The sequence below is a fragment of the Capra hircus genome, chromosome 9 (assembly GCF_001704415.2).
Source record: "Capra hircus breed San Clemente chromosome 9, ASM170441v1, whole genome shotgun sequence".
Taxonomy (NCBI): Eukaryota; Metazoa; Chordata; class Mammalia; order Artiodactyla; family Bovidae; genus Capra; species Capra hircus.
The window spans coordinates 48,891,709-48,913,993 of record NC_030816.1 but is presented as its reverse complement, the minus strand read 5'-3'; positions in this window follow the sequence as shown (position 1 = coordinate 48,913,993).

Genomic DNA, 22,285 nt, shown 5'->3' with positions numbered 1-22,285 from the left:
GAGACACAGAAGGTTTGGTCAGGCTTCCTTAGTCTAAAAAAAAAAAATTTTTTTTTTCCTGGAAACAAAAACCAGTGCAACATGTTGTGCCTGGAGGAGAGAACAAAAGTTATTTTGCCTTAATGACAGCACTGGATTCTGAAATTGAGCACAGCAGGTAGGAAATGTGTAAATTTCAAAAGATATCCAAATGTTACACAGGCACCTCCCATACGGATGAGCAACACAAAATGTATTAGCAGTTTTCTTTATTTCTCAACGCAAAACAAGACGTTCTGAGAAAAAGAATCCCCTCTTCTTGCCTCTCTCTGCCTTGATTTACTGTCAGAAAGGAGAGATTTGGCTCTGATGGAAGTTGGGGGCTGGGAAAGGCCAACCTGCCTGTCTGGTAACTTCTCACCTTCAATTAATTCCCAGCCTCCGGGGATGCATCTCCTGATCCTCTCTTTGTTTCTATAATTGTCACTTTTGTTTGTTAAACGTATCCCTGTGTGCTCTTTATTGCATTACACTGTTTCAGGATCCTAAATCTACACCAGGACGTTTCACAAATAAATCATGAAGAGGGAGAAGTTTTACCTCCCAATCCTGATGCTACGATGCATTTACAAGAGACTCTAAGAAAGGAGACTTTTTTTTTAAAGCATTGATCAAATATGGAAAGTATAACAAAAAGTAGGCAACTGGGTCATATTCTAAAAAGACGTTTGTGATAAGAAAATTTGGATTAGAAATTAGATGGAAGAGAATAGAATTTGTAAAAGTACGTACAGAGGAGTTCTAAGAAGATATAAGCGTCCCAGTCACTGCTGGATATCAGAGACCAGAGGCTGGACTCTGTCAATCAAAAGACTGTATTGATAGCTGGTAGGAAACAAAGATGACTATCAGAGCTGTGTCATGATTAGCAGTGTACATGCAGGGCGCAGGGGCATGATTCTAGACTTCAGATATTTAAGAAAAGATTCTTTCCTTTATTTATTTATGGCTAGATCTGCAGACAGATGATTTTTGTGGGAGGGGAGAAACATGTCAAGTGCTTCTGTGAGAGGAATGGCAGGGTGGGTTGTAAGTGGTAAACGAATGAAATCCTTGGTAGTTAGGCTAAGAGAACAAATCATTCTGTCGAGGAAGTACATAAACGAGGTTTTCTAGTCACGATGGATTCATTTCGCCACCATTAGATGAAATAAAATCATGAAAAACCCTGTTTAGATAAGGGTGGGATGGATCAGTGAAAACAAGGGGACAGGAAGTCATGTGGATGAAACAGGTACCAAGATCCCCAAAGTGTAGGATGAAAATGACTGGAGATTTCTTAAAAAAAAAAAAAAAAGTTTATTTATTTGGCTGCTCCAGGTGTTAGCTGTGGCGCTTCCTGCGGCATGCTAGATCTTTCAGCTGTGATGCATAAATTCTTAGTTGTGGCACGTGTGATCTATTCCCTGACCAGGGATCAAACTCACTCTCCTTGTACTGGGAGCGCAAAGTCTTAGCCACTGGGCCACCAGAGACGTCCCATGACTGGAGATTTCAAACACAGCCTGACAACTGCATTTGTGCGAAGGTGTAGTGCTCCTGTGTTAAGCCTCACTCCTCTCCCCCACCCCGCAAAAGAGGAGGAAGGAAGCGTGACTGCCTAAGAAAGTCTTGCAATCCCTTACAGTTTTGTGATCTCTTTGTGCACAGACAGACTTCTTTTTCTAGGTATTGCAGTGAGAAACTTCAGTCACATTGAGTTTCCAACATGAAGCTTATGTCCTCAGAATCGTGGAGATCGTATTCCAGGCTGGCTGACTGTCTCTGGCTGTGTGGGCATTCATTACATCTATAAACCCAACCAGTGAAAGTGGGGGTGACAGGGGAGATGTTTCAAATGCTGGCACACAGAGGCAAAGCGAGAGGACAAGGGCCATTTGATCTCCAGGAGAACGCTTCAGCTAATTTGGCTTCCTAAGTCACCCTGTTTTCTTTTTCGTCTGGGAGCTTTCTCAGATGAGGCAGACAGATGGTATATTGGGAAACAGGCTGAAATGAATGGGAAAAAAAAGTGGGTGGTACTTCAGTAGAAGGTGAAAAAGATGAGAGACTAAAGTGGACCAGATTCCCAGTCTCCTAGATATCTTATCAGCAGCATCTGTTTGTTTTTAAATCAATTTCCTTCTTATTTCTTCCTCAATAAGACTGCTTTCACTTTAGCGTTTAAGTTGGGGGTGGTGTTGGGGGGGAGCGTATGGGTTATTTAATGCCTCACCTGAGTGGAAAAGAATTGCCTTTAATATTTCCTCTGTGTTAACTGACTGTCTCAGCTCTCGGTGTGATAAAAACAGATTATACAAAGACCCATTCCACTAAAAGCAGGTACCATTGGACTGAACATCCATTCGAAGGTTTCAGCCTCTCAGTTTGCCTCCAGCAGAGGGTAGAACACTCAAAACAAAAAGAAAAATGGTAGTGGGGGTGGAGTGGCCATTGTAGGCTCCCATCCAATGGCTGAAATTTCTCATAACACTATCACCAAAAAACTGTTTGCTAGGGTTGTGACAGTCATGTCAAAATTTAGCTTAAGACTGAAAAATTGCAACTGAAAAGAAAAAGACTGAAAAGAAAAATTTCTTTTCTTCTTCCCCAGGAAGGCAGCTAGGTAAACACTGTCATCTGCAAAGCAGATGTAAACTCTTGAAGGAAAGAAAAGCTATAGAGATGAGTATAGGCCCAAGGCGCCGGCATCATGTTGGGGCTGGGGCTGCCAGTTCAATTCCTCTCAGCCAAGATGCCTCACAGGCTGGCTTTGGGTATCCTATTTGAATGTGGTGCAATTACTCTGATTGTGACCCTGAAAAATGGCTTAAAGGACTATCTTTCAAATAGCACTCAATTGTATGTTGCCAGAAAATAGAAATCTCTCCAGTAACTAGCCTTGTTCAGAACTGAGCTAGTTTTCTATGATTAGCTTCCTCTCTGTGTTAGTTTCCCAGGGCTACTGTCACAAAGCGCCACAAACCCAGTGGCTTAAACCACAGAGATGTATAGTCTCACAGTCCAGAAGTCCAAAAGCAAGGTGTCAGCAGGATTGGTTCCTTCCAGGGGTGCTGGGGAAAATCTGTTCCCTGCTTCTCCCCGAGCTTCTGGCAATCTTCGGCATTCTTCGGCTCACAGAGGGCAGCCCTTCAATCTCCACCTTCACCTTCACTTGTCATTCTCCCTGTATATCTGTCTCTGGTTCAAATTTCCCCTTTTTATTAGGTTTCCCAGGTGGTGCTAGTGGTAAAGAACCCACTCGCCAATGCAGGAGACATAGGAGACACGGGTTCAATCCATGGGTCCAGAAGATCCCCTGGAGGAGGAAATGGCAACCCAGTCCAGTATTCTTGCTTTGCGAATCCCTTGGACAGAGGAGTCTGGTGGGCTATAATCCGTAGGGTCACAAAGAGTTGGATACAACTGAAGGGATTTAGCATAAGGAAAACTGTCCTATTGAATTAGGATCGGCATCTTTTTTAAATTTAAATTTATTAATTTTTAATTGGGGGATAGTTGATTTACAATAGTGTGTTATCTTTTGCAATATATCAACATGAATCAGCCTTAGGAAGATCCACACTTCTGATCTCATTTTAACTCTATTATCTCTGTAGATACCCTGTTTCCAAGTAAAGTCACATTCTGAGATTCTGGGGGCTAAGACTCCGATGTATGTTCTTTGAAGGACACGGTTCAATCCAAGACACCTCTGAAGCTAGCTGGTGATAATTCAGCTGTCTGTTTTATCCTTCTTAAAAAGGAATTACCTCTAGTCCCTGAAAATGAGAATGAAAGTGAAAGTGAAGTCGCTTAGCCGAGTCTGACTCTTTTAGATCCCATAGATGGTAGCCTACCAGGCTCCTCCGTCCATGGGATTTTCCAGGCAATACCCACAGACAATTTTAATATAAAGCTGGCTCTCAAAGGATCCTTCCAGATCCTTCTAGAATTGAGCTGTGCCTCTTCTGGACCTAAGGAGCAAAGGTAACAATTAAAGTGCCATTTAATTCCAAGCTCCTTTGGAGATGATTGCCAGGGCTCCTCCTTTCTAGTACCTTGCCTTTGCTGACAGTCCATGTCACGAGGGGCTGATGGTAGTAGGGATCTAGTATCAGCCATGGAAGACTTACCTCTCTCACCAACAATGCCCCCTCCACAGTTATGGTTGTTCACGTGAGGTTGGAAAGGACCTCAATGTTGTCACCCTGATGGTATCAGCTCTTGGAGAAGTTAAAAAGCAATCCCATTCCCTCAACTTGTTATCCCCTCTCCTGAGAATATTGGGAAAATTTCCCAGGATTGGTGCTGAGGATAGTTGAGGACATTATTTAATGTCTGTCATCACAAAAGTAACGCAATTTACATCACGAGGCTCTCAAAAGCACACCCATGACAAGTAGTCTGATAAACTACATCTGGCTTGGACTTACAAGGAAGGAAGATGACATCACAGAGTTTCAAAGATGATTGCATGATGGCACAATGAAAAAGTGGTGTGACAACACAAAGTCACTATTTAGGCCTTAGATGAGTCATCCCCTCATTATGCACGTAATTCTCTTCCTGTTCTTGGGCCTGGCTCAGAAACCAGAATGCTAATGAACTTGAAATCAGCTTGAAGACCTTTGGCTTTCACATTAGTGCCTGGGTACCACATTCTCATCTGTGCCCCAAGGCCAATGGTTGCAGCTTTTCCTTTAGCTCTTGACCTACTAATGCTCTGCCACACAAACACTGAAAACACCACTGTGGAGACTTTGCATACAGCAGCTCAGGGATTCAGGAAAAGGGAAATTAGGATGGAAACCTCAGACTGCTTGAGGGATTAATTGTGGGGTCACAAATACTGATTGCATGGATCACTCACTTTGATACTTATGTATAACCTGATTTCACCCAACCCAATGGCAATGAGGATGCTCTGCAGGCATTCAGAGGGTTGTGCGTGGGTGTTTTGGAAACCATAGTAATAAAAGTCAAATGGCCTTCTTTATGACTGTGGGAAGAAAGAGAGATTTCTTGAGAAAAATGGCAGTTTTCCACTTCTATTATTCTTCTCATGAGTCAGATGGCTATATCATGTGGATTTTGTAAAAATATAGAGAAAGGTAGTAAAAAATAATATCACCAAGAGAAGAAAGTATATTTCAGCTTCAGCTTTTAAAACCTGTATTGCAACACATACATTTTGTTTTTATTATAAACACAAGGCCATTATTTCTGGCAAAAGGAGAAAAATGTATATGATTTGTGCTGAGATTCCAAGCAAATAAGAACTGAATTCTATTATCACTCAGTGCAAAAGGTTGCTTCTCTTGATTGACATCAAAAATTTTTCCTACAGTCTGTTAAAAAGTCACTTGAAATCAGTAACATAGACAAGCCGGGTTCTCAAGGTGAAGAGCAGGAGGTTGAAGTTGAGTTTATGAAATACTTTTGCTGTGCCACTTATTTTAATGGTACTTAGAATAGATTGACCAAAGAAAAAGAAAAACACTTTTGTCTCAGTGATAAATGAAGCAGAATAAGTCATGGGAGAAAATAAAAGATAAAATCCCCTGCTGGGGAACCAGGCTTTTTAAACATGTTCATTCCGATATTTCCCCAAGGCTGCTGAAAACTCCCTGTAGTCCAGGTTCCCTCTGAACACAGAGGTCAAACAACAGTTCTGGACATGTCCTGCTTTAGGAAAGAAGCTATAGTAGGTTTATTCTTCGTTCTGATCACAGAAGAGAAGGAAGGATCACAAGGAGGCCCACATAGAGAGCAAGTGGTAACAGGAAATCTGCACACGGCAGGGCGAGACCCTCCCATCACTTATTATTGACAAGAATAAGAGTGGCTAGAAGTGACCCTTCTCTCAGAAAAGTATTGATGATCTGGTGTGGTGACTGAAGCTCAGAAAACCTGAGAGGTGGGTCAAGCTCTATTATTACCAGTTGTGTGATCCTGGGCAGGTCACAGCTGGTTTAGAGTCTCAATTTCTTTCACTTTATAGCTGGGATTAGACAGATAATGATTTCCAGGGACATATATATACGCAAAACAGTAAGAACGGAGTGAAGACCACTTCATTGTTAGCTGGGTTAATATCTGGATGCCATAGTAATTTGGACTACAATGTATTATATAATCTCAGTTAAGCTTAATGGGATTTTTCCTTCTGCTCAAAGACCAAATCTTACTGCCATCCAGTCTCTGGGGACCAGAACATGAAGTTTTGGCACACATACAAAAATAAAACTAAAGAAATGGCCAGTCTGCTTTCCAAATCCCAAAATGGGCAAGCTTGCTGCATAAGGCTGGATGAAAAAGTCCAATAGATAGCATTCCTCTAAAGGAAGTGTCTTTTAAAACAACTGTCTTTTAAACCCTGATCTCCTTGATAGCTCAGATGGTAAAGAATCTGCCTGCAATGCAGAAGACAGTGGTTTGATCCCTGGAAAAGGAAATGGCAACCCACTCCAGCATTCTTGCCTGGAGAATTCCATTCACAGAGGAGCCTGGTGGACTACTGTCCATGGGGTTGCAAAGAGTCAGACACGACTGAGCAACTAACACTACTACTACCCTGCCCCAGTAAGCATGCCCCAGTAGATATGGAGTTTGGAGATGATGGAGACAGGAAATGGAAGGGGCAGATTTCCCATCCACCTTCATCCACCTGGAGAGGCAAACGGCTACCCACTCCAGTATTCTTGCCTGGAGAATCTCATGGACAGAGGAGTCTGGTAGGAAAAAGCAAATACAGGATAAGCTATCTGTATCTATCTGCTTTGCTCCATCTACCTGAAATCAGGACATAAATTCTCCTTGTGAAACTGTCCATTGCAACTTCCACCACCAGGAAGGGGATAAAAACCCATCACCAGAGACAGAATGGCATTGAGAAAACAGTAGTCTACACAAACCTTACCAGTTAGGCCTTACCCTCCATTAGATGCCCGTGTATTTCAGTTCAGTTCAGTAACCCAGTCATGTTCAACTCTTTGCAACCCCATGGACTGCAGCACGCCAGGCCTCCCTGTCCATCACCAACTCCTAGAGTTTACCCAAACGTATCCATTGAGTTGGTGATGCCATCCAGCAATCTCATCCTCTGTCGTCCCCTTCTCCCCCTGCCCTCAGTCTTTCCCAGCATCAGGGTCTTTTCCAATGAGTCAATACTTCACATCAGGTGGCCAAAGAATTGGAGTTTCCACTTCAACATCAGTCCTTCCAATGAACACTCAGGACTGCTCTCCTTTAGGATGGACTGGCTGAATATCTTTGCAGTCCAAGGGACTCTCAAGAGTCTTCTCCAACACCACAGTTCAAAAGCATCAATTCGTCAGTGCTCAGCTTTCTTTATAGCCCAACTCTCACATCCATACATGACCACAGGAAAAACCATAGCCTTGACTAGATGGACCTTTGTTGGCAAAGTAACGTCTCTGCTTTTGAATATACTATCTAGGTTGGTCATAACTTTCCTTCTAAGGAGGAAGCGTCTTTTAATTTCATGGCTGCAGTCACCATCTGCAGTGATTTTGGAGCCCAAAAAATAAAGTCAGCCGCTGTTTCCACTGTTTCCCCATCTATTTCCCATGAAGTGATGGGACCGGATGCCATGATTTAGTTTTCTGAATGTTGAGCTTTAAGCCAACTTTTTCACTCTCCTCTTTCACATTCATCAAGAGGCTCTTTAGTTCTTCTTCACTTTCTGCCAGAAGGGTGGTGTCATCTGCATATCTGAGGTTAATGATATTTCTCCCATGTATTTATCTTCCTATCATTTGCCAGCTCCAGAAGCTCAAAGCCCTCTTCTGTTGTCTTGTCACTTATCTATAAACATATTGCTCTTTGCCAAGATGCTAAGCCCAAGTTCTAGCTACACTTTCAGATGTTCATTATTGAATTGTCCCATGTGACCATATGATGCATGTGTTAATAAATTTATTTTGGTCTTTTCTCCTGGTAATCTATCTTTTGTCAGTCTGATTTGCAAAGTCCCATCAGAGTATCTACGACGGTAAAGAGCAATAGTTTTTCCTCTCATACATTGCCAAGACATAGACATCCTTTGCTGAAACAATGCATTCTTAAATAGGGAGATCCCCAGACTGGTTGATTTGGTCAAGAACCCAGTCATTCTGTCTCTGAGCTCTGCCATCCTGTGTTGGAGACAAGCTGACTTTGACAGCATCATCCACCATATCCAGACATGACTCAGTCAGAGGAGAACAGGTCCTATTTGACTCTTTAGCTCCCTAAGAGTGAGAAAGACTTCACCAGGCTTTCTCTTTCCTTATTGACCAGTTTGGGTCACCTACCTATTCTCCATCACTGGGAAAGGGACTGGGATCATCACCCTCAGACCAATTAGACTCCTATGGGGACAGGCAGCTTGCCCTAATGCATCATGTGGCTACACAGGAGATTGCTGCTGCTGCTAAGTCGCTTCAGTCGTTTCCGACTGTGCGACCCCCATAGACAGCAGTGCACCAGGCTCCCCCGTCCCTGGGATTCTCAAGGCAAGAACACTGGAGTGGGTTGCCATTTGCTTCTCCAACACAGGAGATTAGAGGATGCCTAAAACACCAGGGTTCATTAGGAAGGACAAAAGAGTAGTTGATTTTGGTTGCATCACAAAAGTGTCTACCACACCCCACTCAGTCTGAACTCATTCTCATGGTGGGTGGAAAACTAAGTTTCTTGTACCCACTGGCTGAGGATGCTATAGATTGAGAGCTGGGGACTCATGCTCCAAAGATAGATGGGAAATTGGCACTACTTTTTTCCATGAAAAATTACGCATGTAATATATTTTATTGTTAACGATTCACACAATACAGAAGAAGGTAGAATAAGGCATAAAAATGCCTGTGCAGGAGGCTTTCCACTTGCCCCTCCAGACCCAGTTTCCACCCCTTTTCACCTGATCTCTGCTCTGTATGGGCTACATTAATGGGCCCCTTACCTCTGACTTCCAGGAGGGTTTAGCTCCTGAGGACCTCTGGAGGAGAAGGTAAAGAGGGAGGAACATGCAGTTGGTCAGAGCACCTTGCCCACGTGGTCCTCATAGATTGTATCCCTTGACCGCCATAGCTTCTCTCAAAGCAGCCCCCTGACCCGCCACTCTCCCTTCCTGGGTTCCAGGGACTACAATCTTCCCTTGTCCCTTAAGATCTAAAGATGGTGCCAGTCTTGCTGTTTCTAACCGCTGGGCACCATACGAACCCTGAAGTCCCCATACAGTGAATGTATATCTTAGTATATTATTAAACCCTTTTCAAATTATTCTAATTTAAGGGCATTTAATTAATTTAAAGAAACTAAACTGAAGTAATTTTCTGTTAGAACATTGATACTGCTTCATTCACACTGCCCATGCCTACTCCAGTTATCTACTACAGAAGAAACGACAGACATAAACATAATAAACATCCTTCCAGACCATTCTTCCTACATTTTCAAATTTATATATGTGTGTAATATATGTATATATACATATTGAAATACATATACATATATGCATATGTATATAAACCTTTATGTATATACATGTGTGACGTGTTTATAGTTGTTTTATTTTTTAACAAATTACTATCAAGTTATACATATTGCTCTGTTACTTGCTTTTCAGGTCGTAATCTGTTAGGAGACGTTTCCATGTCAATGCAAACTGATTTGTCTCTTTTTTAATGGCTGAATAATATTCCTTGATATGTATTACCATAATTCATGAAACCTCTTATCATAAACTTTTATTTTCTTTATAATTTTTAACTAATACAAACAATATCACAATATAATCCTTTGACACACATGTTTATGTATTTGTTTAAGTATTTTTTCAAGAGAGATTCCTAAGAATGAAATTGCTGGGTCAAAGGGCATTTTTTAAAAATTTTGATTGAAACTGCCAAATTATTTTCCAAAAGAGTACCACCAATTTTCATTCCTGCCAACGATGGAAAAAAGCGTCAATTCTTCATGCTTGCTTAAACTCATAGACTCTCTAACATTTTGAGATTACTTTCACTGTGCATAAGGTCTCTGAAATTCGTGTAAGGTCTTGCATGTATCAATAGTTTTTTCTTTTTCATTACTGGATAGTAGTCCATGGTGAGGATATAACTATAGTTTATCTGTTTACCTACTGAAGTTTCATGTGGGTTGTTTCAAGTTTGCTTATGACCAGAAGAATCGTCAATATTCATATTTTTATATGTATGATTTCTGTGAGCATATAAGCAGAAGCTTTATATTTTTATAAGAAAATTTAAATTTTCTAATTCTTCTTTCATGGATTGTGCTTTTGTTGTCATAACCTAAGATATCTTTGCTTAGTCCTGCCCACAAAGATTTTCTCCTTTGTTTTCTTCTAAAAGGCTTATAATTTTATTCTTTACATTTAAATCTATGAATGGTTTTTCAGTTAATTTTTCTGTAAGTTATGAGGTCGAGATCAAGGTTCATTCTTCTGGATTTAGATGTCCAATTTTTCTGACACTTTTTGTTGTAAAAACTTCCTTCTCCATTGAATTGTCTTTGAACATTTATCAAACTCAATTAGCCATAATTGTATAGATCTATTTCTGGACTCTATTCTGTTTTATTAATCAACGTTTTTAACTCTTCAGCAATACCACACTGTCTTGAATAATCAGGTAGTGATTACTTTATTTTTCCCCCCTCAAAATGATTTTGACTATTCTAATTCCTTTGACTTTACATATAACTTTTGGAATTGACTAGTCTATATCTCCAAAAATTTCTGCTGTAGATTAGAATGAGGAATATTGACATCTTTAATATCTTGAGTCATCCAATCCACATAAACAGTGTATTTATTTTTTATTAAGGTTTAAATTTTCTTTTCTTTCATCAGCATTTTGTAGTTCTCATTATATAGATTATATATATGTTTTGTTTGACTCATACCGAAGTATTTTTTGTTTTTGTTTTTAGAGCTACTGAAACAATATATTCAATCTTTCACTATTGGTGTTAATATGTGAATTATAGTGACAGATTTTCAAATATTGGGCCAGCTTTATATTTGCAGATAAACCCCTTGGTCATAGAGTATCTTTTAACATATTGTTGGATTTAACTTGATAATATTTTATTGGCAATATTATTATCTTTATTGGCAAGATAAATAATTATTTATCTATGATTTTTTTGTCTATGGTTATTTTTTAAATCTATGATTTTTTTTTGGTCTATGTTTTCAAAAATATTGATACATAGTTTCTCTCTCTCTCTCTCTTTTTTTGAAATGTCTGTCATTTTGGTATCAATGCAATGTGGTCCTAAAATGAGCTGGGAAGTATTCATTCTTCTATTTTCTAAAATAGAATGTGTAGAATTGATGTTCTTAATTTTTTAATGTTGATAAAATTTGCAAGTGAAATCATCTGGACCTGGGGATTTCTTTTTCAGAAAGTCTTGAGCTACAAACTCAATTTCTTTAATAGTTATAGGACTAATCAGGCTACCTATCTCATCGTGGGTAACGTTTGGTAGTTTGAGATTTTTTGAGAAAATTGATCCATTCTATTTAATTTGTCCAGTTTATAAACATACAGCTGTTCATAATATTCAATTATTATCCTTTTAACATCCGTAAAACAGAGTGATATCCCTTCTTTCATTCCTGACATTGGTAACTTGCATTTTCTCTCTTTTCTCCTGTGTCATTTTTTTAGATATTTATCAATTATGTTGATCTTTTCACACAACTAGTTTTTGGTTCAAGGAGATTTTCTCTATTTCTGAATAGAGTTTACTGTTTTCTATTCATTGATTGCATCTCTTGTCATTATTATTTCCTTCCTTGTACTTGCTTTGAATTTGTTTTGTTCTTATTTTTCTAGTTTATACAGGAAAATGCTTAAGATTATTAAGTTGAAACCAGTTTTGTTTAAAAATACTATAAATGTTTAATGCTATAAATTTCCCTTTTAGCTACATCTCACATTGTGATACTTTTAATTTTTATTTTTAATTTCATATTTTAAAATTATCCTATAATTGTTTAATTAGATGTTTTCTAATTTTCTTTGACTTCCTCTTTGGTGAATTACTTAGATGTGTTTTGTTTGATATCTAGTAGTTACAGACTTTCTTTTACTTTTATGCTATTGGTTTCTAGTTTGCTCTCATCATGGTCAGTGAATTCACTTTGTATAATGTTGAATACTTTTAATTTGTTATGATTATGGTCTCTCTTGGTGAATGTTCCATATACACTTGAAAAGAATGCCTGATCAGCTATTGTTGGTAAATATCAACTAAATCCACTTATTTGATGCTGGCCTTCAGTATTGCTATTGCTACACTGATTCTGTGTCTGTTAGTTCTGTTGATCACTGAAAAGGATCAACAGAACAGTACTGGAGTTTCCAACTGTAATTGTGGATTTGCTTATTTTCTTTTTTTTTCAGTTCTGTTAGTTTTTGTTTCATCCATTTTGATGAACTGATGCCAGATACACACATATTTAAGACTGTCTTCCCCCTGAATGGACCATTTTTTCGTTGTATCACCTTTTTCTTTATCTCTGGTACATTTACCTATCTAATATTAATAGGTTCACACCAGTTTTCTTCTAACTTATGTTTCAAAATGTATTTTTTTATCATTTGATCATGAATTGTTATATCCACATATCGTTATACCAAAGTATGTTTCTTAAAGCCAGTGAATAGTCAGGTCACATTTTTTTTAAAATTCACTCCGACAATCTCTTTTAATTGATGCATTTTTACTATTCATTTAGTGTAACTGTTTATATCTTTTTATTTAGGTGTGCCACTTTATTGATTGTTTTCTGAGTTTTTTCTGTTTTTCATCCATCTGCTGAAAGTTTTTCTATTCTAATTTATCCTTTGTGCTTTCACTATATTTCTTTGCTTAACTTTTCATGATTTACTTAGAAGCAATATTTTACCACTTCAAATAAAACATAGAAACTTTGTTATATATGCATCCCTCCTCACCTAATGTAGCTATGTCATATATGACATCTGCATACACTGAAAACGCCATCTTCAACAAATGTTTAAACTATTCTTTTATACACTTGCTTCCTTATAACTTTATAATCGGCTTGCCAATGTTTTTAAAACATTCATCTGGGATTTTAATTAGAATTGCAGTAAAATTATCACTATTTGGAGAATTACTGTTGCTTAATCAGATGGTGATTGCAGCCATGAAATTAAAAGACGTTCACTCCTTGGAAGAAAATTTATGAGCAACCTAGATAGCATATTCAAAAGCAGAGACATTACTTTGCCAACAAAGGTCCGTCTAGTCAAGGCTATGGTTTTTTCAGTGGTCATGTATGGATGTGAGAGTTGGACTGTGAAGAAAGCTGAGAGCCGAAGAATTGATGCTTTTGAACTGTGGTGTTGGAGAAGACTCTTGAGAGTCCCTTGGATTGCAAGGAGATCCAACCAGTCCATTCTGAAGGAGATCAGCCCTGGGATTTCTATGGAGGGAATGATGCTGAAGCTGAAACTCCAGTACTTTGGCCACCTCATGCAAAGAGCTGACTCATTGGAAAAGACTGATGCTGGGAGGGATTGGGGGCAGGAGGAGAAGGGGACGACAGAGGATGAGATGGCTGGATGGCATTACTGACTCAATGGATATGAGTCTGAGAGAACTCTGGGAGTTGGTGATGGACAGGGAGGCCTGGCGTGCTGCAATTCATAGGGTCGCAAAGAGTCGGACACGACTGAGCGACTGAACTGAACTGAACTTAATAAAGTGTTTGACACATAAGAGATCCTCTGTTAATAATTGTTGAATGAATGAGCAGTTTGTATCACTGAGAGTTCCTAGAGATGAACATGATATGCCTTTCCATTTGATTATATATTTTAACTTCGCTTTTAAAAAACACTTAGTATATTCTTATGTCATAGCAATTAATCTGCACTTGAATTGCTCAAGCTGAGTCAACCACAGTACTCTGACTCCCTTTGTCGTAACTGCTATGTCCAAGAATGGATATCTGATCCATGTTGCAACAACCAAGGTTTTCACCAGATTTAAAAATTCAAGACCATACACAGTGAAGTAGTTGTGGTTTTCCTGAGGTGGTCGATGATCTTATTTGGGGGCACTGTCACTCAGGACAGACGTGGTGTTGTCCAGTGTATGGGAAGACTACCAAAGGCAGGAGAAAGAGCCCTGTGGTCATTCTTTTCTTGGTTCCAGTTATTCTAGGAACCCAGCTGAACTTTTATTCTTCCAGCAAAAGAGTGACATAATCATCCTTTCTAAGCTAATTTTGTTTCTGTCACTTAAAACCAAAAGAGTCTTAACTATCATAAGTATCCATAATGATACAAAGAGGCTTATCTCTAAGGTACCAAATAAATATCAGTAGAGAAGCTGCTTTCATGAATAGGTAATGATTATTACCATAATTATCAGCTAAATATTGATATATAAATGGTAGCTTTTAAGGTATTTGAGTACTTTGAAGCTATTTTCAAAAGTCATTTAAGCATTTTCTTTCCAATCTTGTCCAACTTAATTAGCCTAGTGAATGGCAGATAATGCAAATCTATCAAAGATAAACTTCAGGCTACCCCTTGTCAAATTATCTAAAATCATGACTTAATTAAATATTATAGTGCTAAGTTTTTTCACAGAGATTTTCTAAAAATATGAAAAGTCTTACAAACAGGCAGGGCTGACAAATGACTTACTACTGATACCATATTCCACCAATGTCATTACTCAAAATGCTAAGTAAACCTTTAGCAGTTAATATTCTAGAACGACAAGGAAGACCTGAGTAAATTATACTAACATGGACGTTCATTGGCCTCCCTGTTCCCCATAACTGAAACTTGTTTCCTCCTACAGTCAGAACCTTAAAGGCAGGCACAGCATTCTATTCTACCGTACATTCCAAGTGCCTAGGCATGCTTCTAAACCTTCACAGATACTCAACAAATGCATATAATAGTAAAGCTGAGATGTATTAATGCTTCAACATTTTTCTGTATTTAATAGTATATTGCCAGTTACCCAGAAGGGCTATAGATCTCTTTGTGACTGATAATCTCATGTGATAAAATTTTCTCCCTCTCTTAAGCTCCATAGTACACAGGAAAAAGAAACAGGACCCTTATTTCACTCCATCTAAATCAGTCTTGAATACCTGTAATGATGCCATTCTTCAGACCTAGGCAGTAGGGAATGCAAGGCTAAAGCTGCATTCCTCCAACTCCCTCCAGTGCTTGACTTTGACCTTTTGCTCCTGAGCATTCAGCCATTTTAACAATTAATTCTGGCATATGGGATATCATAGTGATGACATCAAAGCACTAATGCTAAAATGCCAACAACTATTTTTTTTTCAATTCTGCTTACTGAGTTTTTCTTTTTTTAATCAACAGCCATTGCAAATGATAGGAATGTATGGTATAAAGGTGAAGATCACAGGAATGTATGATATAAAGATTAGGGCCACAGAATTGAGAGTCACACCTGTGATTAAATCCTGAGTATGACTATGTACCATTAAGCCGATATTGACTTAACCTCAGTAAGGCTCAACCTTGTCCTCTTCAGATGGGGACAAGATTAAATGAAGAAATGTATTTAAAGTGCCAAGCATTGTGCCAGACCTGACACATGGAAAAAGCTTTTGAAAAGTTAAAGCTATTGCTTATTGCTAGTAGCTACTATAGGCTTTTAGAAGCAGCAAAGCTTCTTTTCTTTTTGTCTTGGAACTTTTAATTCAAAGCTGTTTATTGAGTACCTTACCAAATTTGGAACACTAAGCAAAATATCTTGGAAATACAAAGCTGTAAAATGCACGGAGTATGCCCACTTGAGCTAATAATCCAAATATGGTATTTGGACAGCTGATAATCCAAACATGGTGTTTTCCCACAGAGTACATAGTGGAAAAACTACACATGAGAAGGGTAGATAGGAAGTGCCCCCCAAAAGCCACTGACCAGTTGGTGGGGGGAGAGCACACACATCTCAGAGAGTCCTATGTGCTCCGTGCAATGATATGCACATAAGAGTTGTCCCACACGTTCCCGCCCTTTGCCCTACACCAGGAATATTCTTGACAGCTAAAAAGTAGCTGCTCTGAGAAAAAAAATGCCAATCTGAGTAACTTGAGGGGTTTTTTCTGCTTCTGCTACTTATGATTCTACCACAGTTATATTTAATTGTACAATATTCTTTCAGAACGTGTAACGGCATCCTTGCAAGTCTGCCTAATAGGTACTCATTAATTCAGCCAAGCTAAACGAACTGTAAATGAAACTGACAAATGCTATTATCCCACTTGCTGTATTTTTCTGTATTTTTCTTTTTATATCCAGCAGAAGACAGTCTGAGGATCTCAGAACTCCTGACACGATGCAGGGAGCCAAAGGGCCACAGATAATTAATGCGGAACTGACGCTGAATCCATTTCTCTTTCATCTTTAATGTGCAGTAAAAGCCACTGGAATATCAGTCCAAAGGCTTGGATCCAATAGTCTTGATGTCCCTTAAAAGATCTAGGATTTGATTATCCCATTCCTCTGTCCTCCCCTTCCTGACCTGAGGCTGGCAGTGATAAAGTACAAGTGCTGTAGAGGAGAGCTAGCTTTCCGTGCTCCTTGCTCTAGAGAGGGGTGAAGCTTCTTTTACCCACCTGGCTGAGTAGGCAGAGAGATGCTTTCCTAAAAGTTTCTGCCCTTGGGGATGTAGATGATAGCAATATTATGAAATCCATGCTAGGCTTACACAGAATCAGAGTTTGTAGGTGACCATGGGACAAGTTTGGAGGACTTAGGGCCAGTCCCCTACCCATCTTAAAACACCAGGGCCTCAAGTTACCCCATTGTTCTGCATATCTTCTCTTCGTATATCTTTGCATGTATCTTCCATTTGCATTGTTGTTTAGTTGCTCAGTTGTGTCTTACTCTTTGTGACCCCCATGGATTCCTCTGCCAGGCTCCTCTGTCCATGGGGTTTCCCAGGCAAGAATACTGGAGTGGGTTGTCACTTCCTTCTCCAGGGGATCGTCCTGACCAAAGGATCGAACACAGGTCTCCTGCGTTGCAGGCGGATTCTTTACCTCTGAGCTACCTGGGAAGTACTTCTCTTTGCATATCTTCTTAATGCCTCTGAAAGTGAAAGTGGCTCAGTCGTGTCTGACTCTTTGCAACCCCTTGAACTATACAGTCCATGAATTCTCCAGGCCAGAATACTGGAGTGGATAGCCGTTCCCTTCTCCAGGGGATCTTCACAACCCAGGGATGGAACCCAGGTCTCCTGCATTACAGGCAGATTCTTTACCAGCTGAGCTACATGGGAAGCCCTCTTAATGCCTCTGGGAAAGGTAAAACATCACTGAAGTATTGTTATGATCTATCATGTATCTGTTTATCAATATCCTTCTAATCATTGCCATCCTGTCTTCCTCTTGATCGCAGACATCGTTTATCAAGTACCTATTTTATCCCAGGCATGCTGTATCTGGGCTAGAAATGGGAAGAACCCAAAGACTTAAACATAATTTTAAAATCACTTATAGCTTTACAGATAGAGCAGACAATTCTAAGTCATTTATCAAAATTCTTCAAGCTGAGCAAGTTATTTTTCACTGGTCAACCTCTAAATATCCAATTTTGTAGATTAGCACAAATAATATATATTGGGGCTTGAAATGCACTTTGTGCCTTTGTTTAACTGTAAATATGCCCATTATTCTGGGAATTCAGGAAGACATCTGCAGTGGTATGAATGTTTGTGACAGCCCCTGCCCCTGCCACCTCCCCCAACCCCGACACACAAAATTCATATGTTAAAATTCTAATGCCTTAGGTAATGATCTTAGGAATTGGGGCATTGGGGAGGTGATTAGATCATTAAGGGTGGAGCCCTCAGGAACAGGACTAGTGCCTTTATAAAAGCAATCCCCCAAAGTTCCCTAGCCCCCTTCCACAAAGTGAGGACCAGTGAGAAGTTGGCAGTCTGCAATTGGGAAGAAGGCTTGTCACCCTGCCATGCTGGCACCCTGATCTCGGTCTTCCAGGCTCCAGAACTGTGAGAAATGAATGTTTATAAATGTTTGCTGTTTATAAGCCACCCAGTCTGTGATATTTTGTTACAGCAGCCCCAAAAGAACTAAGACAGCTTCTAAGCAAACAAGAACATTGCACTATATGCATGTTTCTCTCCCGAGGAGCTGGGGAAACTGTCCAGGTTCCAAACAACTTTCTTGATGCTGACTGGCTCAGCACTCCACTTTGGCAGGGAAGAGTACTCTGCCTTCCAGACTGGCACGACCTCTCCTCAGACTTGGTTGTCCATGTGGCACACTTCTGGATGCCCACCTGGGACAGGGACAGGCTGGGAAAAGAAAGGAAAGACAGCCATCACACTTTCCCAGGGAAAGGAGATATTGTGAACGGTGGGGAAATCCCAGGTGGCGCAGTTGTAAAGAATCCATCTGCCAGTGCAGGAGACACAAAGGACATGGGTTCAATCCCTTGGCTGGGAAGATGCCCTGGAGGAGGAAATGGCAACCCACTCCAGTATTCTTGCCTGGAAAATCCCATGGAGAGAGGAGCCTGGCAGACTACAGTCTGTGGAGTCATAAGGAGTTCAAACTCGACCAAGCCCACATGCACGCATGACTATGCTGTCACTTATATATCTGTCTACCTATCTTTATCAGGAGATATAGGCTGCAGTGTAGTTGTCTGCTCTGGTCACAGATCCTTGGGCAGAGATTTTAGTTGGAATGGTATTTTGTATAATCAGAATTGGACTGGCCAGCTTCATTTCATTGGCTCTCTGAGCCCTTTGGTACCCATCTAAGCTTCTTCCCATGAGCACCAGAAACACTACCTGTTCTGTGATTATACAGTGATGCCTGAGTTACTTTCAGCTTAATAATGACTTATTTCTTGAAACTACCTGTGGCCACCAGCAAGGATCTAAAATTCAAATATACTCAGTTGAAACGTATATACACTTACACAGCATAGAGCTTCAGTTCAGTTCAGTTCAGTCACTCAGTTGTGTCCAGCTCTTTGCGACCCCATAAATTGCAGCACGCCAGGCCTCCCTGTCCATCACCAATTCCTGGAGTTTAATCAAACTCATGTCCATTGAGTCAGTGATGCCATCCAGCAATCTCTTCCTCTGTCGTCCCCTTCTCCTCCTGCCCCTAATCCCTCCCAGCATCAGGGTCTTTTCCAATGAGTCAACCCTTCGCATCAGGTGGCCAACGTATTGGCATTTCAGCTTTAGCATCAGTCCTTCCAATGAACACCCAGGACTGATCTCATTTAGAATGGACTGGTTGTACCTCCTTGCAGTCCAAGGGACTCTCAAGAGTCTTCTCCAACACCAAGGTTCAAAAGCATCAATTCTTCAACGCTCAGCTTTCTTCACAGTCCAACTCTCACATCCATACATGACCACTGGAAAAACCATAGCCTTGACTAGACAGACCTTTGCTGAAAAAGTAATGTCTCTGCTTTTGAATATGCTATCTAGGTTGGTCATAACTTTTCTTCCAAGGAGCAAGCGTCTTTTAATTTCATGGCTGCAATCACCATCCGCAGTGATTTTGGAGCCCCCCAAAATAAAGTCTGACACTGTTTCCACTGTTTCCCCATCTATTCCCCATGAAGTGATGGGACCAGATTGCATGATCTTAGTTTTCTGAATGTTGAGCTTTAAGCCAACTTTTTCACTCTCCTCTTTCACTTTCATCGAGAAGCTCTTCAATTCCTCTTCACTTTCTGCTTAAGAGTGGTGTCATCTGCATATCTGAGGTTATTAATATTTCTCCCGGCAACCTTGATTCCAGCTTGTGCTTCTTCCAGTCCAGCGTTTCTCATGATGTACTCTGTATATAAGTTAAATAAGCAGGGTGACAATATACAGCCTTGACGTACTCCTTTTCTTATTTGGAACCAGTCTGTTGTTCCATATCCAGTTCTAACTGTTGCTTCCTGACCTGCATATAGGTTTCTAAAGAGGCAGGTCAAGTGGTCTGGTATTCCCATCTCTTTCAGAATTTTCCACAGTTTCTTGTGATCCACACAGTCAAAGGCTTTGGCATAGCCAATGAAGCAGAAATAGATGTTTTTCTGGAACTCTCTCATTTTTTCCATGATCCAGTGGATGTTGGCAATTTGATCTCTGGTTCCTCTGCCTTTTCTAAACCCAGTTTGAACATCTGGAAGTTCACGGTTCACATATTGCTGAAGCCTGGCTTGGAGAATTTTGAGCATTACTTTACTAGCATGTGAGATGAGTGCAATTGTGCGGTAGTTTGAGCATTCTTTGGCATTGCCTTTCTTTGGGATTGGAATGAGAACTGACCTTTTCCAGTCCTGTGGCCACTGTTGAGTTTTCCAAATTTGCTGGCATATTGAGTGCAGCCTTGTCTTACTTAAAGTTACACTTCCCTTCCAGTCCATAGCATGCCTAGCTCCCTTCCCTGGTTTTCTTTTTTCCCCCAAAACATATATTATCATCTGACATATTATATATCTCATTTGCTCATTGGTTTGTTTTCTGTGCCCTCACCCCACTAGAAATAAGCTCTGAGAGTAAAGAAATAATCTTGTGTTGACTATTGTGTCCTCAATTTATCATAATATATAGCACATGATAGGCGTTTAATAAATAATTAATGAGAAGATACATAAAAATTTTTTATAATTAATTGTTCTCTGAATACAAGTAGTATGATATGCATGGGAATCTTTTTAAGTACAGAAAAACACCAAGGGAAAAATAAAGCCATCACTTACAACATCACCAAATGTTAGTATTGTAGCATAGATATGTCCAGTGGGTTTTTTTCTCATTTTCTTCTGGACAGGGTTAGAACTGCATTGCACACACTGGCTTGTAATCTGTTTGTCACATGTGAGCACTTTCTCATATATTTTCTTCAATGGCACAGTATTTTTTTTAAAGTACAGTTGATTTACAACATTGTGTTAGTTTCGGGTGTATAGCAAAGTAATTTAGTCAGATATGTATTTTTTCAAGATTATTTTCCATTATAGGTTATTATAAGGTATTGAATATCATTTCCTGTGCTATACAGTAAATTCTTGCTCCCTTTCCACTCTGGTAACCATATGTTTATTTTCTATGTCTGTGAATCTGTTTTTGTTTTATACATAGATACGTATGCATTATTTTTTGGATTCCACATGTAAGTGATATCATATAGTATTTGCCTTTGTCTGACTTACTTCACAAAGTATAATACTCTCTAGGACCACCCATGTTGCTGCAAACAGCAAGATTTCATTCTTTTTTATAGCTGAGTAATATTACATTGTGTGTATATGTGTGTATGTATACCAAACCTTCTTTATCCATTCATCTATTGATGGACCCTTAGGTTGCTTTCATGTCTTGGCTACTTAACTACTGTAAATAATGCCACTGCTTAGTATTAATGCCTGCATAATATTTTGGGGCATAGTCATATCATAATGCTTTTATTTAATCATTTGTTGACTACTGGTTTATTATGGGAGACTTTTCTGAAAATCCCCTCCTCTGCCACGTATTTTACTCTACTTTTCTATAAGAGGCATGTGGGGTGAATAAGCTAAGACAATTTCTAATATTCTCAAGCAAGATTTACATAGATCATGTGCATCATCCTAGAGATAGCTTACATAAATGCCTTGAAGTCAGATATTGTCTGCAAATCCCATGCTTAAATGTTCCTCTTTGTTGAAGAAAGCTTGCTTGGCCACGTGATTGCTTACTTTTAAATTTTGTAATAAAAGAAGGGAGAATCTTCCTTTGGATATCCCAAATGAGATAAGAGACCTCCCCTTACTTTCTGTTTAAGGAAAAGCAATAGCCTAAGTAAAGGGATCAAATCACCCTCACTTTGCCCCTGACAGTGGCTGCTGCAGGCTTGGGGAGAACCAACCAAGCCTTGGTCAACCTTGCCAAGGTCACCTGCATCACTAGGAGAGGCTATCTAGGGCCTGGTACCACAAAGATAAGATAGATTCACACTCTGGGTCAAGGACATGGTTAACGCAGATGAACTCCTTGTTACTGGATATTGCTGTACATCACATCTTAAACGGAGTAAAAGATTTTAAGGGGGTCTATGTCTGCTCATGCGTGTTCAGTCGCCCAGTCATGTCTGACTCTTTGAGACCCCATGGACTGTAGCTCACCAGACTCTTCTGTTCATGGAATTTTTCAGGCAAGAATACTGAAGTGGGTTGCCAGG